We start from the raw sequence: 12,417 nt of genomic DNA on the forward strand, positions 1-12,417 counted from the left end.
AGGCTAAGTGTAATTTACAGTAGTCTGTAACTGGATGAACTTGAGCAATAAACTAGGCTATTGTACTAGGCTATGCAAGATAAAATATTAGCCTACACGACTGCTGGTGCTATAAGGACTGGTTTCTTAACTAATGCATGAGGTGCCCTCAACATACACACTACAGATTCATCCTCAGGAATAGGACCCCAGCCCTCATATCAACCCAAGTCCCAATTGAAGGAGGAGATGAGCAATACAATACAATAATTAACTAGCCTAGTTACTCATCAAGGCAAACATTTGATCACATACTGTAAGTCAATAAAGACAACAATTGGAATACATGATTGACACCCTGATGATGTTTGCTGGAGAGCTCTGAAGTATCCCCAATGTGCATACAGAATGTTATAAATCCATATAAATTGATGCATGCAAGAACACATGAACATTTGGCTTGAAAGAACTGCATAGTGGCCTAACAATATTTGCTCATAAAAGAAAATCGATATATTCCATAATATGTACCATGGTATTTTCATTTTAAGGCAGCAGTCTATTCAGTGTGATTCAGACAGTTGTGCATTTTTTTTATTAATAAAAATAATAATTATATATATAATATATATACAATTGGGAGAACATGTATTTGATAGGCTACCATGCTAAAGTTGCCTAAAAAGAGGAATATAAAATCATCATTTGACAATTGATCTTAATGCCTTAATAAAAAAAATGAGTAAAAATCAAACCGCTAAGGACACCAATTTTCTTTGTGATTGAAGAATGTAAATAAATAAATGTTCTTCCATAAATGCTAGGGGGAAGGAAGTATGTGACCCCTATGTTAAATTCCCATAGGAGCAGGAGGATTTTTTATATGTTTTTATTTTTAAAGGCCAGCTATTTAATGGATCTAGGATATTACTGTATGCATCCATGATAAAGTTCCCTTGGCCTTTGGAATTAAAATAGCCCCACATCATCACATACCCTTCACCAATAGATTGACATGGTGCTTTTTCCAGTAGGCCTATTAGCCTGTTTGATTTGTATTGAGCTCAATGAGCATCAAACAGGCTAATGATTGATTTTTACTCCTTTTTTTAATGAAGGCATTAAGATCAATTGTCAAATGATGATTTTATATTCCTCTTTTTAGCCAACTTTAGCATGGTACCAAATACATGTTCTGTATATATATTACTTTATTAATAATTATACTTTTTTTTTTTTTTTTGAGGGGGAGGGGGGGCCCCTAAATCGAAATCTTTCATGGGGCCCAGAATTTCTGGCGGCGCCCCTGCAAAACTTTGCCCTGCCCATAGCTTCTATGACCCGTCCAGTAGAGCACATAGGTCCGCTTACGTAACACCCCCCCCACACACACACACCACCCATCCCGACCCCCCGCCCCCCCATAGCCCTCGCTCTGACACATTAGCCATCCACCACGGCTCTTTAAGCATATGGAATGCACAGCAGAGGCCGTTACATAAAGGAATAAAACAAACTGATCCCCCTCCCCAGTCTATCCCAAGGGGGCAGGCGAACGTTCGGAGACCATAGACAGTACGGCGGACGCCATGTTAAAAAGGAGACCAGTTCCAGCTAGCCATTCCATTGAATCCTATTGAGCGTTAACACCCTTTGACGTCAAAATAACATTACAGCTGAAGCGTTTTAAGCCTTTATATGAACCTTTTCTATTTTCAAAGTAATACAACGTTGTGAGGTTGCCGTCATAACCTCGTAACAGTCTTATCGGCTGAGTAATAAACGTTTTTCCGAAAACAAGGCTAAAGTGACGTTTGTTAGGTAATGTGCATGCATCCAGACTGAGTAAAGTGTCCCTATAGGTCAGACCTCGCTCAGACACGTGCCTACGTCACATGTGCGTCCCCTGAGCGTCCCCTGAGCCTGCACACTTGCTCAACAGGAAAACGGTTGAAATTTGCTCCATTGGTCTCTGCTGACGTTTACGTGATAACTCTGTCCATATCTTTTACTGTCTATGGTCTATCCCCTGCCTCCTTTTGGAAAAGGGAACCAAACAAAAACACATGTATTGAACAGAGGAAGGAGGAGACTACAAAGAGGAAACTATCTGTGTGTGTGTGTGTGTGTGTGTGTGTGTGTGTGTGTGTGTGTGTGTGTTGGGGAGATGGCCACTGATAGCTGTAGAGAGTAACTTACCAGTGTATTCTTCTGGAAACAGGGGCAGCAGCAAGTCACAAAAGGATCAGATACCTGGACACACACACACGCACACAAAGAGAAAAGAGATGAGACAAGTTGTTCAGCATGTCTGACACACACACACACACACACACACACACACACACACACACACACACACACACACACACACACACACACACACACACACACACACACACACACACACACACACACACACACACACACACACACACACACACACACACACACACACACACTCTACATTCTTCTCAGGCACACATACATCACAAAGCCATGGTCATGCTCGACACACATTTTATCCTGTCCAACACTTCACTGAGATGATCAAACAGACCACTCAATTACTCTGTGCCAAAATCAATTCATCTCCAGAGTCCTTCAGCGCGACTCTCTGGCATTTCTGCCTGTATCTGAGGTTGGCTAAGAGTGCATCTGGACCGACTGCACTGCTCAGTCCTTCCCTATTCTGAGGGCCGCAAGAACAAGAGTGCTGAAGGAGGAGGAGGAGGAGGAGAGTGAAATGAATGCAGTTAAAGAGAGTAGAGTCCAGAACGTTCCACGTCCACACAAGGGTACACACACGCACATCTCACTGATCACACACATTAACGAGAGTGGAGTCCTGAAAGGTGAGTATGCACACAAGAGTACATGAGGACATCTCACAGATTACACACTCAATTCTCATAGCATTACTATTCTCCATATCATTACTCTGTGTGGAGATTATCTGAGGTAAAAGCTATAGACTGTAATTAACAAGTACATTGTGAAAAGACTGTCTTAAGCAGGTCTGTCTGCCTATGGAGGAAATTAAAAATATATCAGATTTTCTTAATTTTTCATGTTTGATTTTATATTCTGTATCCCCTGACTGATTCTACTCATTACCGATGGCTATTCTCTCTCTCTCTCTGTTTCTCTCTCTCTCTCTCTCTCTCTCTCTCTCTCTCTGCAAAATAAGCATAATAAGGAACAATGATGTGTTATTTACAGTAAGTCCCCATGTTCATTCTGAAAGCACAATCATCTGTTAACTAGTCAAGTCAAACTATGGCTTCCTTCCTTTTGAGAGAGAAGAGGGGGAAAAAAGTTTACACTCAGTGAAAAAAAACAACTTTTATTTCTCCCTCATCCCATGTGCTGGTGGAGCTCTCGCAGCATTTGAACTCACTCTTGTGTTTATGTGTTTTTTGTTTTTTGTTGTTGTTGCTGTTTTTTTTATCCCCCCCTCTCTCTCACAAACACTTCTAACATGCTAATTCAGAGGCCTCGTAGTCTATTTTCGGGACCCTTGTGTGCGCAGCCCACTTCCTGTTTGGATATCCAGGTAGATGATGATGTGTGTGTGTGTGTGGGGGGGGGGGGGGGGCTGGATGCTCTCAGAGGACCCTGCGTTGTGTTCTTTACCCGTTGAGGAACGCTTTTGTTCTCTGATAAATTGACAGTGTCAGTTTCCCACATTGCCACGGCGGTGGCGTGCACCGTGGGGAGCGGAGAGGGAGCGGAGAGGGAACAACGCTGTTACATGCCATTGCCATCATCTCATTTGACTCCAGCACACCCCCCACCTCTCTCTCTTTCTCTTCCTATCCTTCTCTCTCTATCCCTCCCTCTCTCTCTCTCTCTCTTTCTCTCTCTTTCTCTCCCTCTCTCTCTCACTCTCTCTCCCTCTCTCTCTCTATCTATCTATCTCTCTCTCTCTCTCACTCCCTCTCTCTCATCCTCTCTCTCTCTCTCTCTTTCTTCTTTGACTTTTTTTTTTTTTTTTGGGAGGGCTTTGGATGTTTGCATTGAATATACAAAGCTCTGTGTTTCCAGCACTGAAAATGCTTTGTGTTCCCCTGCTATATCTAAATCGGATATCAGCCACCCTGATCGCTTGGCTGCTGTAGATATCTCCGAGCAGACAGGCAAATGATCTACACATCTGATTGCGATGCTACATTACTGGTCATACAAATAATAACTTGAGCATTTGCATAATCAGTTTGAACAAAGGCCAAACTGCACACAGTGTCCCTAGTGTGCAGGAACATCAGAAGTCAGTCAATAGATTTACCAAATCGAAATATCAGAACAAATTAGACATGCTAGAAACAATAAATTACCACAACAAATATGTTGATTTGGCAAGCAGAAATATATTATTATGCGGCAAAAGTGCAATAAACCCAGATTTAGTCCTTGGCACGATTCCTTAAAATTCTATTTTCCAAACAGCACACAAGAAAAAATAAGCAGGTTTTCAGGATCTGTGGCTAACTCTGCTGCCGGTGAAATACAGCTTAAATGAACCTAGCCCAGAGCCTAAGCCAAGTTTCCGAGTCGATGGAACGACTACGCCAATAAATTAAGACGACTCCAGTAAATTCTTTATGGCTCAGAGGCACGGGTGAAATCTATAGCAGAGAAAGAATTCACTCCACTGAGTGTGGTTTTGACGAGAGTCTCATAAGGAATCGTCATACTCATTATTATTATGATGATGACAATGAAACTCTGACTGGCTATTGTATTGCAATGAGCATCGCAATCCACAAACCATGGGATAAATAAATAATTCATTAACACTTTGAATAACCACCATATATGAAACCACATTGTAATACACCCTCCATGCAAACACACTGGGCCCTAAAAAGTCAAAGAAGCCCCCAGAAACGAAGGCTTTTCTTTTTTCCAGAACACATGACAGCACTTTAATTTTAATTCCAAATCCATTAAGATAATTTAGGCTAAACCATTTTCTGTCTAGCAGGCCTTTTCAACAAAAAAGGCAGGGAGACAAATTCTCACATTATCTAAACCATTTACTGCTCCGATTTGGGGGCTGTTTCTAATCAAAGTTAAGTGATCAGACAATTCGAGAACATTAGGGCCATTAACAAAATTTCAAAGGCTCCTAATCTGTCAAAGAAATGCAATTTAGCCGTTGAAAAGGTCTTTATGCTTCTGGGTCCGAGGGACTTTGGTACCACCGAGCTCCTCGTCAGAATATGAAGACGTTCATGATGAAAAATGACTGCCGCGAGATCGATAGCTCGATATCCCTCGCCTTGCCGCGCCGCGCCGAGACAAGGCAACTTCGAGAGAGAGAGAGAGGAAGATACCCGGGGTCAATCTACCACTCTATCGCGTCTGACCGGGCGAACAGTCATGACCTCTCAGCTTTACACTCAAGTGGCACGAGGCAAGAGGCCAAGGCCGGGAAAGAGGGGCTATATTAAGCAGCTTCTGATTACCATTTGGCTTCGCTGAAAACGGACGTCTCTGGTTCAAGTTCAACTTCACCGCAGTTGCCCTCTCCACTTCACCCAACGCAGATGCTGTGTTGTGGGGCACCTAGATTGGCGCGAGTCCATTTACAGTGTGGCCGCTACCTGTGTCTTAAGTGCACTAACCACAGACAGGGTGATGGGGCCTGAGTATTTTCTCAGGGCAACCCGAAAAAGGTGAACCAAAAACCAATGAAAAATGCATGGGCCCAGAAATCACCTTCGCCTTTTACCTCTGTGCTTTTTCTGAGTATTTATATCCAAAAAGACGATCTCTCTCTCTCTCTCTCTCTCTCTCTCTCTCTCTCTCTCTCTCTCTCTTTCTGTCTCTCTTTTTCTCTCTCTCTCTTTTTCTTTCTCTCTCTCTCTCTTTCTTTTTTAAAGCTTGAGAGCAAAGTGCAAAGAATATTTCAGGTGAATGAAAAGCACACGTTATGCTTTCTGAAGTATGTGTATTATGTGGTGTGTGTGTGTGTGTGTGTGTGTGTGTGTGTGTGTATTATGTGATGTGTGTGTGTGTGTGTGTGTGTGTGTGTGTATTATGTGATGTGTGTGTGTGTGTGTGTGTGGTTGGGGGGGGAGCTGGTGGGAAGTGTTAGGGCATGTGTGTGTGTGTGTGTGTGTGTGTGTGTGTAGCGCTTAATGGTCTCTAGGGATGAGCCCTGGGCTCCATTTAACACACAACCATTTACAGGGCCACTGACATGACGATGTGTCCTGCTGACCAGTTAGCAAGGACAGATGGGAGTAGAGGTGGTGTGTGTGTGTGTGTGTGTGTGTGTGTGTCTGTGTTGAGGGCAGGGGCTGGTTAACGCAGCACACCTAAGATGACTCGAAGTTGCAAACCCTGAACAGGAAAGACTGAAGCAGGACTTCCGAAAAGCACAGAGAGCTGGTGTGTGTGTGCGTGTGTGTGTGTGTATGCGCGTGCGTGCGTGTCCGTGGCTGTGTGTGCGTACACATGAATAACAGAGCACTGGAGTGTGTGCAAAAAAAGCGAAGGGCAGCGTGTTTCCTTCTTTCTCTTACTCTACGGACCCAGTGGAGCTTTCATTGTTTTCAGGGAATGTTTCCGAGTGCCAAACTGGGTTAGACAGGCGTCTCTGCGCTGCTTGTTGTGAATGATTGATGGGCCATTGACTTGGCCTGTCTCTGCTCATGCCAGCACACTTAAATCATTCATACAAACATTTCGCCTTTGACATTTTTTTTTTTTTTTTGTAGTTGTTGTTTGTTCATTCCAAACCGGTAACCAGCCAATCAGGAGCATGCAATTTCATTGAGAATAAAGCCCCAGGTCTACCCAGAAGCAGCCCAGAAGAGGGCCAGAAGAGAGCCAGAGGAGGGCCAGAAGAGGCCCGGAGTCAGCGACCGCATGGGCTGTAGAGCTACCGCTGAAGTGGGGCAGGTCAAGTGGATTGTTCAAGAGGCGGGCATCAATGGAACTTATCTCCGCCCCGTCTGTGCTTCATTTGAATAGACTGAATAATAGACCATAATAACACATACAGTATTTGCTTTAATAAATATTTGTTCCAAACTGATTACTTGCTCCTTAAGGAGTAAGATTTTGTATGTTTATCATTATTATATATAATATAAATATATGTAATTGAAAAATGAATGTTTTGTGTACAGGGTTTTTTTTTTTTATTTTTTTTTTTAAGAACTAACACTATCTCAGTATGTTGAGCATATTAAGGTGATGCTATCAATACTAAGTCAAAATGCCTAATCTATTACGGAAGAATTTCAGCTGAATTCGAAACCAATCAATCAAGGTGATCGTTATTTACGAATATCATTTTGTTGATATTTATCCACCATCGCTTTCCATTATCAGCCTCTCATGTGTGTGCGGGGACTCCCCTCCAGGAGGAGATCTGGGCGGAGGAGTGCCTGTAGACGGCACTGAGCCTTGGGAGCTGCCGTGTGTGGGTTGGTGTGGGCTGGAGGGGGCTGGTGGGTAATTATGTTCTGTCTCGCTCGGAGAATGGGCCCGCGCTGTCCTTAGACTCCTCCATTGATCTCAGTCAACCTGCGTCGTTTATCACACACATCAACGGCAATCTTTTCAGGCAACAACACGGCAATGGTGTAAATCCATTTCGCCTCGCTCACCAAAACAAAAAAAAAAAACAACAAAAAAAAAACACGGAACGGTAAAAACGTTCTATCACAAGCTGCCATCGACGTGACAGAGTGGCTTCACATAAATAGGATTTGGAGTCACTAGCACAAGTTCAGTCACAGCGGAGCGGCAGAGCGAATGCCCAAACTCCTGATTTGTTAAGCCACTCTTCCCCGAGGATGATTACACGTTGAGCCGAGCTCCAGTTCCCCCTCCACCCTGCTCGTAGGAATGCCCACTATGCCTGGAATTCGAGTTGAAATGGCGGCTCTTCTTGCTCAGGATCCCGTATATGGAAGAAACCACAGACCCAGGCCCTGGGCCTCGCCACTTCCTGTTTACGTATCCCCTCTCCATTTTGTCCCTGACAGTGGAAGCACATCCCTCTTTCCTGACAAACACAGATAAGACTCGTAGGCGGAAGGATGAGAGGACTTCATTTTCATTTTCATGTTCTCAACCTTTACAGGTCTGCTTTGGTGGACCGTCTTTACGGCCATACTGTACATAAGCATTTACTGCAAACAAAAATGCACTGGGTCTTCAATGACTTATTATTTTTATTTTTTTATTTTTTCATCATTATAATTAATATTATTATTGTTGTTGTTATTATTAATACATCTCTTTAAAGTGAGCCCATGTGACTGCTCATTCTCTTCCATGTCAGAGACCACTGGGCCTGATTCTGGGCCATGTTAAAATAGGCACAAGCACAGACCATGTAATCATACAGCAGCAATTGGACTTCCACAGACCTGAGGGCAGTCTGTTTCGCACAAACAAGTTAGCAAAAAATAGCCCCCCAAAATAAATAAATAAATAAATAAATAAATAAATAACTCACCGAACGAACAAACAAACAAACAAACAAGCGTCAGCTCACTCTACCACTACAGCACTGCCAGGGGCGTATGGTTATCTGAAGTGTATGTCATTACAATCCATTTTAACGGCCCATCGCAGATGCATCCCAAACTAAATCACCTGACAAGCTAGCGGCTGAATCTCTCTCTCTCTCTCTCTCTCTCTCTGTGAGCTGGGCTGCAGCTGAGCATGCGGCTACCCACATCTGGCCCGGATATATTGAAGAGCCTCGGCTATCATCTAGATAGCAGAGTGCACTTCAGCATCAGAGTGTACGCTTCAGTATAAGAGTGCACAGCTCAGCATCAGAGTGCACACTTCAGTATAAGAGTGCACATCTCAGCATCAGAGTGTACGCTTCAGTATAAGAGTGCACATCTCAGCATCAGAGTGTACGCTTCAGTATAAGAGTGCACATCTCAGCATCGGAGTGCACACATCTCAGCATCAGAGTGTGCGCTTCAGTATAAGAGTGCACATCTGGCCCCAGTCGTGGCGCGAATGGCTGGGGCACCTGCACCGCACGCCGGCGACCCGGGTTCGATTCCCGCCCCGTGGTCCTTTCCGGATCCCACCCTCCTCACTCTCCCCCTCGTTTCCTGTCACTCTACACTGTCCTGTCTGATTAAAGGCATAAAAGCCCCAAAAAATATCTTTAAAAAAAAAGAGTGCACACTTCAGTATAAGAGTACACAGCTCAGCATCAGAGTGTACGCTTCAGTATAAGAGTGCACATCTCAGCATCAGAGTGTACACTTCAGTATAACAGTGCACATCTCAGCATCCGAGTGTACGCTTCAGTATAAGTGTGCACGTCTCAGCATCACACTACACGCCACAGTAGCAGAGTGCACACTTCGGCATCAGAGTGCACATCTCAGCATCGGAGTGCACACATCTCAGCATCAGAGTGTGCGCTTCAGTATAAGAGTGCACATCTGGCCCCAGTCGTGGCGCGAATGGCTGGGGCACCTGCACCGCACGCCGGCGACCCGGGTTCGATTCCCGCCCCGTGGTCCTTTCCGGATCCCACCCTACTCACTCTCCCACTCGTTTCCTGTCACTCTACACTGTCCTGTCTGATTAAAGGCATAAAAGCCCAAAAAAATATCTTAAAAAAAAAAAGAGTGCACATCTCAGCATCAGAGTGTACGCTTCAGTATAAGAGTGCACATCTCAGCATCAGAGTGTACGCTTCAGTATAAGAGTGCACAGCTCAGCATCGGAGTGTACGCTTCAGTATAAGAGTGCACAGCTCAGCATCGGAGTGTACGCTTCAGTATAAGTGTGCACGTCTCAGCATCACACTACACGCCACAGTAGCAGAGTGCACACTTCGGCATCAGAGAGCACATCTCAGTGTCACTCGAAAGGGAATTTGAATTCTAATGATGCTGCAGACAGACAATCACCAAACAAGCAAATGATCAAACAAATAAATGAACAACATTGAAAACTTGCAACTTGCCCCTTGCACCACACGGCGACTCTACGGGCGTTGTACATTGGGTCTAGGGCAGAGGCAGGGACGGATACTCTACAGTGGGCTGGGCTCTGGATTAGGGTTCAGATCTATTCCTGACTCAGCAGCTGTATGGGGGAAGACTCGTCTTGGAAATGTTGAGATTAAACGTGCATGAATGGACAAAATTACACTGAGTGAGCATACAGGAGTCTAATCCCTCACCTTAATCTACATCTACGCAAGCGCAGAGATTTATTGACACTATAATTACGCTATTTAACATTTGAACCACCTGTTCACAGCTGTTTTGTGTGTGTGTGTGTGTGTGGTGTGTGTCTGTGAAAGAGAGAGAGAGAGAGAGAGAGTGTGTGTGTGAGTGTGTGCGAGAAAGAGAGAGAGAGTGAAAGAGAGAGAGAGTGTGTGTGTTTTTGTGTATGTGTGTGTGTGTGTGTGTGTGTGTGTGCCTGCGTGCGTGTTTTACTAGGATAAGTATCACAATGAAACTCCACTAAATTGAACTGCATTGAATTGCATTGCATGGCACTGCACTGAATGCAGAATGAGAAGCATTTGTCCTGCGCAGGTCCTGATGGCCACAGAGACAGATGTCCGCTGCCAGCGGTGCACTGCCCTGCGCTGCTCTGCGCTGGTGCTTTAACGGTCAGACCCAGAGATAACCCCTCAGATGTGGAAAGAGACAGATGTAGTCTTTATTTGTTTGTTTGTTTTTCCACCACTCTTGTTGATTCCCGAACAAATGAAAGTTGGACCAGGGCAAAGGATTTAGCAGATTACCGCCTGCAGGCTAGATAGACAGATAGATAAATTAATAAATATATATGTATACAAATGTATAAATAGCGGGCATTATTGAGCATTATTCTGTGCAGCTGGACAGCATCATATTTGACCTCTGATCTGCCGGGTCGGGTTGTTGAATGGCGAGGTGTCTGGTAGATTTTAATCTCCCAGGTGAAACTTTTGGACACTAAGCAGCAGGACATGGCCTGGCAATACCGCTCGGTGGCACTGGGGGGGCGGGCACTGGGGGGGGGGGGGGGGGGGGCACTGGGGGGGCACTTGTGTTGGCGTCGTGTCGCGTTGACCTCCACACCTGATAAGTCACAGAGGGCGCCCACTGCGCCATGTCACTAATGAAACAGCTTCTGAAGAGTCCAGCTAAAGGTGGCCAATGCGCACTCTAAACACGCACGCACGCACGCACGCACGCACTCACTCACTCACACGCATGCGCGCACACGCACGCACACACACACGCCGAAACATTGACAAATAAATGCACATGTGGGGCTGCTAAAGAAGCTTTACTCTTCTTTTACCCCGACAAACCCTCTCTACAAAACACACACACACACACACATACGCACACACACACGCACTTCCTTTTTAATAGCATGGCTTCGCTTTAAAGCTTAAATCTTTTTCTGCATTAATGCCTATGATAAACTCCATAAACCATTTGGCCTTTGCATTTTTTTTTTGTTTTGCTTTGTTTTGTTTGATTTTTTTTTCCCCTCGGCTTTCATAACTTGCATTAGAACCCAACAGGTCATAATCCCATGCAGGAAATTGGGTGGCTCAGCCCATAACTTGTGCTGGAGATTTCTATGTATGGCATCTCTGAACACTGGACAACACTCAACAAAACCCTAAACCTCCCACCCCCACCCCCCTCCTCAGCCCCCCCCCCCTCAGTGATCTAGGGATGCGTACAGTATTTCAGGAGCACGGCTGGCTAAATCCAAGCGCTCCATCCGAGTGGGCAGAAGTCACCCAGCAGGCAGGCGTCCCAGGGCCTATGAGGCGCTTAATGCCCGCCGCCGCCGCGCAGCGCGCACTGTGATGGACGTGAGCCCGTTTAGCGCTGAAGCACCTCAGATTATCTTGCAGTTTACCAAATCATTTTTGCAGATGAACCAGCTTTTGGGTGGGCAGCTTTTTTTATTCGGGGGAATTAAAGCAACCAATAAAATGAGCAACATAGAACTATCCATGCAATAAGAAAAACTGGCTGGTTTGTGTGTGTGTGTGTGTGTGTGTGTGTGTCACCGCTTGTTTGTTTGTTTGTTGCTTTTCTGAAAAACAAATATATAAAAATATTTTCACCACAAGGGATAGGTCTCAATTGATCCCTAAAAGCCTGCCAGGCGTAGAGGAGGTCAGTCTTCTCCGTTTCCAATTATTTGTGAATATTTTCAATAATTCATTATGCAAACTTTAGAACTCCTGACCCACACAATACTTTTACAAGAGACAACAGAATTATATGGAAGCATTCTATCGGAGTCTGACACAACTGTAACTGAACTGTGAACTGCAGCATAAAACAGCAGGACTCACTCCTGTACCAATCCCACAGAACACAGAACAGGAACACTGGGCGAGGGCATCAGAGCAGTGTTAGGCATCAGAATGATGTTGAGTGAGAGCATCAGAGCAGTGTTGAGTGA

At 44.8% G+C, this 12,417-nt stretch overlaps 1 protein-coding gene across 4 annotated transcripts in view; it reads right to left on the minus strand.

The window, feature by feature from the left end:
- The window catches only part of lpp (LIM domain containing preferred translocation partner in lipoma), a 210,482-nt gene that overhangs the window by 182,186 nt on the left and 15,879 nt on the right, over nt 1-12,417 (minus strand). For all 4 annotated transcript variants that reach the window (XM_062555769.1, XM_062555765.1, XM_062555767.1 and 1 more), the window contains one exon: nt 2,179-2,232. The gene's annotated coding sequence lies outside the window, so the exon portion shown is untranslated. The remainder of the gene's footprint in view (nt 1-2,178; nt 2,233-12,417) is intronic.

Source organism: Sardina pilchardus, chromosome 15, assembly GCF_963854185.1.
Source record: "Sardina pilchardus chromosome 15, fSarPil1.1, whole genome shotgun sequence".
Taxonomy (NCBI): domain Eukaryota; kingdom Metazoa; phylum Chordata; class Actinopteri; order Clupeiformes; family Clupeidae; genus Sardina; species Sardina pilchardus.